Source organism: Acanthaster planci, unplaced genomic scaffold (assembly GCF_054643075.1).
Source record: "Acanthaster planci isolate LZ-2023a unplaced genomic scaffold, COTS_SCS Contig170, whole genome shotgun sequence".
Classification (NCBI taxonomy): domain Eukaryota; kingdom Metazoa; phylum Echinodermata; class Asteroidea; order Valvatida; family Acanthasteridae; genus Acanthaster; species Acanthaster planci.
Window position 1 is genome coordinate 1 of NW_028257791.1, and position 7,500 is coordinate 7,500.

The 7,500-nt window shown below is 72.3% G+C and overlaps 1 pseudogene; it reads left to right on the forward strand.

Moving 5' to 3' along the window:
• LOC147795089 (large subunit ribosomal RNA) lies at window positions 1-706 on the forward strand (annotated as a pseudogene; the record flags this gene model as incomplete).
• Between the last annotated feature and the right edge of the window lie 6,794 nt (window positions 707-7,500).

Consider the following 7,500-nt stretch of genomic DNA (forward strand, 5'->3'; position numbering starts at 1 on the left):
GCTCGTTTGATTTTGATTTTCAGTATGAATACGGACCGTGAAAGCGTGGCCTATCGATCCTTTTGAGCTTCGGAGTTTGAAGCAAGAGGTGTCAGAAAAGTTACCACAGGGATAACTGGCTTGTGGCAGCCAAGCGTTCATAGCGACGTTGCTTTTTGATCCTTCGATGTCGGCTCTTCCTATCATTGCGAAGCAGAATTCGCCAAGCGTTGGATTGTTCACCCACCAATAGGGAACGTGAGCTGGGTTTAGACCGTCGTGAGACAGGTTAGTTTTACCCTACTGATGAGAGGTCGCCGCCACGGCAATCCTGCTCAGTACGAGAGGAACCGCAGATTCGGACCCCTGGTTCACGCGCTCGGTCGAGAGGCCGGTGGTGCGAGGCTACCATCCGAGAGATTACGGCTGAACGCCTCTAAGTCGGAATCTCTGCCGGTGCGCGGCGACGCCGCCGGCGTCCCGCCCGAGGGCGGCCCGCGTCAGCGCCCACCCGCTCCGTGCCTTGGGGGGCCGGGCCGACCCCGCCGACTCCGCCCGCGGCCCCTGCCCGGGGGCCGGGAGCTCCGGCGGAAGCCGAACCGCCGTCTCGAGAGGGACGCCAGATCACTTGCAGACGACTTGGGTATGGATCGGGGTGTCGTGCCCAGTAGAGCAGCCGCTTCGCTGCGATCTGCTGAAACTAAACCTTTCGATCCGAGGGATTTGCCCGCGCCGCAGACGGGCCGATCCTGGCGGGTCGGAGGACGGACGGACGGACGGACGGGCGGACGGCGGCGGGCCGGAGGCGGCTGCCGGGAGGGCCGCGGCGCCACTTGGTGGGTCGGCAAAGGCGGGTCGCGCGGGAGGAGGAGCCGGCGCGGCCGCAGGAGGGCCCGCCGGGAAATCCCGGTTCGGCGGTGTACCCCGCAGGAGGGCTCTGGGGGAGCAGCGCCGGGGTGGCGAGTTGGCAAGTCGGTCCCGGTGACAGGGTCTGGCAGCGGGCGGGGACCGGTCGGGCCGCGGGCGCCGGACGGGCGGCGTTGAGTGGGCGCCCGCTGGAGACATCCCCCGGGACTCGGTGTTTTGAGAAGTGGGGGATCTCCGGGATCGACCCGACTCGGGCGCAGAAACCGACTCGGCCCCACCGGCGAGCGGGCGGCGGGACGGGCAGCGGGGCCGCGAGGCCGAGGGGTCCGGCCCCCCGACCTGACTTGAAAAGCGGGGTCGGCGGCGTGTCCCGCAGGAGGGCCCGCCGGGAGAGACGGCGGAGCGAGCCGGCGCACGCCCGGCGGCCCGGGACGAGCTGCTGGGCGGCGGGTCCCGGGGGCCGCCCCCAACTGACTTGAAATCCCGGGTTCGGCGGTATACCCCGCAGGAGGGCTCTGGGGGAGCAGCGCCGGGGTGGCGAGTTGCCAAGTCGGTCCCGGTGACAGAGTCTGGCAGCGGGCGGGGACCGGTCAGGCCGCGGGCGCCGGACGGGCGGCCTCGCGGGGGCGCCCGCCGAGGAGATCTCGCCGGGACTGAGTGTTTTGAGAAATGTCGGATCTCCGGTATCCACCCGACTCGGGCGCAAAAACCGACTCGGCCCCACCGGCGAGCGGGCGCCGGACGGGCGGCGTTGCGCTGGCGCCCGCTGAAGAGATCTTGCCGGGACTCGGTGTTTTAAGAAATGGGAGATCTCCGGTTTCGACCCGACTCGGGCGCAGAAACCGACTCGGCCCCACCGGCGAGCGGGCGGCGGGACGGGCCGCGGGGCCGAGGGGTCCGGCCCCCCGACCTGACTTGAAATCCCGGGTTGGCGGTGTGTCCCGCAGGCGGGCTCGCCGGTAGCGACGGGATGAGCTGCTGGGCGGCGAGTCTCGGGGGGCCGCCCCCGACCGACTGGAAATCCCGGGTTGCCAGCGTACCCCGCAGGAGGGCTCGGGGGGAGCGGCGGCGGGGTGGCGAGTTGCCAAGTCGGTCCCGGTGACAGAGTCTCGCAGCGGGGGCCGGACGGGCGACGTCGCGGGGGCGCCCGCTGAGGAGATCTGAAACGGACTGGGTGTTGGGGGGAAAAAAGGGATCTCCGGTGCGACCCGACTCGGGCGCAGAAACCGACTCGGCCCCACCGGCGAGCGAGCGCCGGGACGGGCGGCCCGGGCCGCGAGGTCGAGGGGGCCGGCCCCCCACCTGACTTGAAATTCCGGGTCGGCGGTGTGTCCCGCAGGTGGGCAATGACGCAGCGGCGCAGGGGAGGCGAGTTGCCAGGTCGGTCCCGGTGCCCCGCCGCGAGGGGCCGCGGGGCGGGCGGGGACCGGTCAGGCCGCGGGCGCCGGACGGGCGGCCTCGCGCGGGCGCCCGCTGGAGAGATCTCCCCGGGACTCGGTGTTTTGAGAAATGTGGGATCTCCGGTCTCGACCCGACTCGGGCGCAGAAACCGACTCGGCCCCACCGGGGAGCGGGCGGCCGTGACGGCCTGCCCGGCCGCGAGGCCGAGGGGTCCGGCCCCCCGACCCGACTTGAAATCCCGGGTCGGCGGCGTGTCCCGCAGGAGGGCTCGCCGGTAGCGACGGGATGAGCTGCTGGGCGGCGAGTCTCAGTGGGCCGCCCCCAACTGACTGGAAATCCTGGGTTGGCGGCATACCCCGCAGGAGGGCTCAGAGGGAACGGCGGCGGGGTGGCGAGTTGCCAAGTCGGTCCCGGCGCCGGAGTCTCGCAGCGGGAGCCGGACGGGCGACGTGGCGGGGGCGCCCGCTGAGGAGATCTTCAACGGACTGGGTGTTGGGGGGAAAAAAGGGATCTCCGGTGCGACCCGACTCGGGCGCAGAAACCGACTCGGCCCCACCGGCGAGCGAGCGCCGGGACGGGCGGCCCGGGCCGCGAGGTCGAGGGGGCCGGCCCCCCACCTGACTTGAAATTCCGGGTCGGCGGTGTGTCCCGCAGGTGGGCAATGACGCAGCGGCGCAGGGGAGGCGAGTTGCCAGGTCGGTCCCGGTGCCCCGCCGCGAGGGGCCGCGGGGCGGGCGGGGACCGGTCAGGCCGCGGGCGCCGGACGGGCGGCCTCGCGCGGGCGCCCGCTGAAGATTTCCTCTTGGGACTTGGCGTTTCGCGAAATGCGGGATCTCCGGTCTCGACCCGACTCGGGCGCAAAAACCGACTCGGCCCCACCGGCGAGCGGGCGGCCGTGACGGGCTGCCGGGCCGCGAGGCTCAGGGGGCCGGCCCCCCACCTGACTTGAAAAGCGGGGTCGGCGGCCTGTCCCGCAGGAGGGCTACGGCGCAGCGGCGCAGGGCCGGCGAGTTGCCAGGTCGGTCCCGGTGTCCCGCCGCGAGGGGCCGCGGGGCGGGCGGGGACCGGTCGGGCCGCGGGTGCCGGGCGGGCGGCGTTGCGGAGGCGCCCGCTGAAGATTTCCTCTTGGGACTCGGCGTTTCGCGAAATGCGGGATCTCCGGTCTCGACCCGACTCGGGCGCAAAAACCGACTCGGCCCCACCGGCGAGCGGGCTGCCGTGACGGGCTGCCCGGCCGCGAGTCTCAGGGGGCCGGCCCCCCACCTGACTGGAAAAGCGGGGTCGGGGGTGCAGCCCGCAGGAGGGCTACGGCGCAGCGGCGCCGGGGCGGCGAGTTGCCAGGTCGGTCCCGGTGTCCCGCCGCGAGGGGCCGCGGGGCGGGCGGGGACCGGTCCCGCCGAGGGTGCCGGGCGGGCGGCGTGGCGGGGGCGCCCGCTGGAGAGATCTTCCCGGGACTCGGTGTTCCTCACAAATGTGGGATCTCCGGGTTCGAGCCGACTCGGGCGCAAAAACCGACTCGGCCCCACCGGCGAGCGAGCGCCGGGACGGGCGGCCCGGCCGCAAGGCCGAGGTGTCCGGCCCCCCGACCCGACTTGAAATCCCGGGTCGGCGGCGTGTCCCGCAGGAGGGCCCGCCGGTAGCGACGGGATGAGCTGCTGGGCGGCGAGTCTCAGTGGGCCGCCCCCAACTGCCTCGAAATCCCGGGTTGGCGGCATACCCCGCAGGAGGGCTCCGGGGGAGCGGCAGCGGGGTGGCGAGTTGCCAAGTCGGTCCCGGTGACAGAGTCTCGCAGCGGGAGCCGGACGGGCGACGTGGCGGGGGGCGCCCGCTGAGGAGATCTTAAACGGACTGGGTGTTCGGCCAAAGGCTGGATCTCCGGTCTCGAGCCGACTCGGGCGCAAAAACCGGTTCGGCCCCACCGGCGAGCGGGCGCCGTGACGGGCGGCTTCGCTCGGGCGCCCGCTGGAGAGATCTCCCCGGGAGTCGGTGTTTTGAGAAATGTCGAATCTCCGGTCTCGACCCGACTCGGGCGCAGAAACCGACTCGGCCCCACCGGCGAGCGCCGGGACGGGCCGCCGGGCTAGGCGGGCCGAGAGGGCCGCCCCCGGCCCACTTGAAAAGCGGGGTGGGCGGTACAGCCGGCAGGAGGGCTCTGGGGGAGCGGCGGGGCGGACGGCCGGGCGGGGAGGGACCGGGGCCTCCGGCCCGGGGCAGCAGTCTCGCAGCGGGCGGCGACGGTCCCGCCGCGGGCGCCGGACGGGCGGCGTGGCGTGGCGCCCCGCTGGAGTTTTCTTCCATGGACTTGGTGGTCCGAGAAAAGTCGGATCTCCGGTTTCGACCCGACTCGGGCGCAAAAACCGACTCGTCCCCACCCGCGAACGCCGGGACGGGCCGCCGGGCTCGCCAGGCCGAGAGGGCCGCCCCCGGCCCACTGGAAAGGCGGGGTGGGCGGTACAGCCGGCAGGAGGGCTCTGGGGGAGCGGCGGGGCGGGCGGCCGGGCGGGGAGGGACCGGGGCCTCCGGCCCGGGGCAGCAGTCTCGCAGCGGGCGGCGACGGTCCCGCCGCGGGCGCCGGACGGGCGGCGTGGCGTGGCGCCCCGCTGGACTTATCTTCCTCGGACTTGGTGGTCCGCGAAATGTCGGATCTCCGGTTTCGGCCCGACTCGGGCGCAAAAACCGACTCGTCCCCACCCGCGAACGCCGGGACGGGCCGCCGGGCTCGCCAGGCCGAGAGGGCCGCCCCCGGCCCACTGGAAAGGCGGGGTGGGCGGTACAGCCGGCAGGAGGGCTCTGGGGGAGCGGCGGGGCGGGCGGCCGGGCGGGGAGGGACCGGGGCCTCCGGCCCGGGGCAGCAGTCTCGCAGCGGGCGGCGACGGTCCCGCCGCGGGCGCCGGACGGGCGGCGTGGCGTGGCGCCCCGCTGGACTTTTCTTCCTCGGACTTGGTGGTCCGCGAAATGTCGGATCTCCGGTTTCGGCCCGACTCGGGCGCAAAAACCGACTCGTCCCCACCCGCGAACGCCGGGACGGGCCGCCGGGCTCGCCAGGCCGAGAGGGCCGCCCCCGGCCCACTGGAAAGGCGGGGTGGGCGGTACAGCCGGCAGGAGGGCTCTGGGGGAGCGGCGGGGCGGGCGGCCGGGCGGGGAGGGACCGGGGCCTCCGGCCCGGGGCAGCAGTCTCGCAGCGGGCGGCGACGGTCCCGCCGCGGGCGCCGGACGGGCGGCGTGGCGTGGCGCCCCGCTGGACTTTTCTTCCTCGGACTTGGTGGTCCGCGAAATGTCGGATCTCCGGTTTCGACCCGACTCGGGCGCAAAAACCGACTCGTCCCCACCCGCGAACGCGTCATAGAGGCACCCCGGCCCTCGAGAGCGTCTCTCGTCGGGGTCTGTTGGGCCCGAAACGTGCGTATTTCAATGAGAGCGTTTTGGACCTTAACCCCCACTCCCTGGTTTGCCTATTTATAGGGGGGAGGGTGTCTCCGTCAGCAGGGCCAAAATTTGACCGGCCCCGATCCGATTTCCTGGCCCGTCCCAGGCCCGCCGCCGGCGGCGCGCGGCACGCCGCCGGGCCCGGCGGCCCCGGCCCGGCCTGAGAAATCCCCCCGACGGTGCGGCGAAGGAGACACCGGCCGGCCGGGCGGCGGGCCCGCTGGCCCGAGGGGACCCGCGGTGCCTCGCGGTGAATTCCCGTCCGGTGAAAACCGCACGCGGCCCCGCTGAGGCCGTGCGTTTCCGACACGACCGAGCCCCTAGCTCGGGAGCCCGGCTCCCCGGCGACGGCACGGTGGGTGCGGCGCGGTGAATTGCCCTCTCGGGAAAACCGCCGCAGCCGCGCGTCGCCGGCCCAAAGCCGTGCGTTTCCGACACGATTCCCCCGCCGATCCCGGCGGGGCGGGGCGGGTGGTGCGAGCTCAGCTCCGGCCGCCAGCAGGCGGGGCAGCCACGCGTCGTCCGTTTCGAGCCGTGCATTTCCGACACGACCGAGCCCCGAGCTCGAGAGCCCGGCTCCCCGGCGGCGGCACGGTGAATTGCCGTCCCGGCAAAACCGCCGCAGCCGCGCGTCGCCCGGCCAAAGCCGTGCGTTTCCGACACGACCGAGGCCCCGAGCTCCGGGGCGGTGCGGTGAACGGAATGACGTTGGCCGGCCCCCGGAACGGGCAACCGCTGGTGCGGTAGTAGGGAATTAGAGCAGCCTTCCCAGCCCGGGGCGGCCGTAGCCGCCGTAATAACGGAGATCCTCTGCCCGCTTTTCGGCCATTGTTCTGGGCCCACGCTCGAGCGAACACGGTGAAAGAAGGCAGACCCGCGTATATGGTAATCGGCCTTTGTCTGTCGCCCGGCAACGAAAAGACCGATTTTGCATCACAAACGCGGGCTTCACAATGGTCCCCGCTTATAAAAAGAGGCAGCGGGAATGCGGAAGCTTCAGTAGAGCCGCATGCCACCGAACAAGTGGGGAGAGCAGTGTCTGTAGTGTTCCGTCGTCTGGTTGTTCGTCGAAGCTCGGTCGGTGCTGCGCGGTGAATTGGCGTCCTGTGGGAAAACCGCCGCAGCCGCGCGTCGTCCCCTTCAAGCCGTGCATTTCCGACACCGTGGAGGCTCCACAGCGGTTCCTCGGGCGAAACCGGCTCCGGAGCGGCGGGACGGTCGGCCCGGCGCGGTGCATCGTCATCCTCGGGTAAAACCGCCGCACGTCCTCCGCCTCAAGCCGTGCATTTCCGACACGCTTCCCCGGGCGAAAACGGCGCCGGGCCGGCGGGGGCTGGTGGTGCGGCGCGGCCGACTGCCGTCTCGGGGAGGAAAAAAAAAACACCGCCGCAGCCCCACGCGGCCCCCCTAAAGCCGTGCATTTCCGACACGCCTCCCCGGGCGAAAACGGCTGGAGGCCGGCGGGGCGGGTGGTGCGGCGCGGTGAATCGCCTTCCTCGGAAATCCTGGTCCGAGAGGTTCGGATGTCCGAAGTCGCCCGCGGAGAGCGGGCCGGGCGCCTCCGGGCCTGCCGTCCGTCGGCTCGCCGGCCCACCCAAGGCCTCCGAGAGGGCTTTGCGCCGGGACAGGTTGGGCCCGAAACGTGCGTATTTCAATGAGAGCGTTTTGGACCTTAACCCCCACTCCCTGGTTTGCCTATTTATAGGGGGGAGGATGGTCTCGAGCCAGATATCAGTACAGCCCATCCCATCGTCCACACGATGCGGCCATTCCCGCACGGCGGAGCCCAAGGCACCGGAGCGATTCCCCCTCGGGTCTGGACGAGCC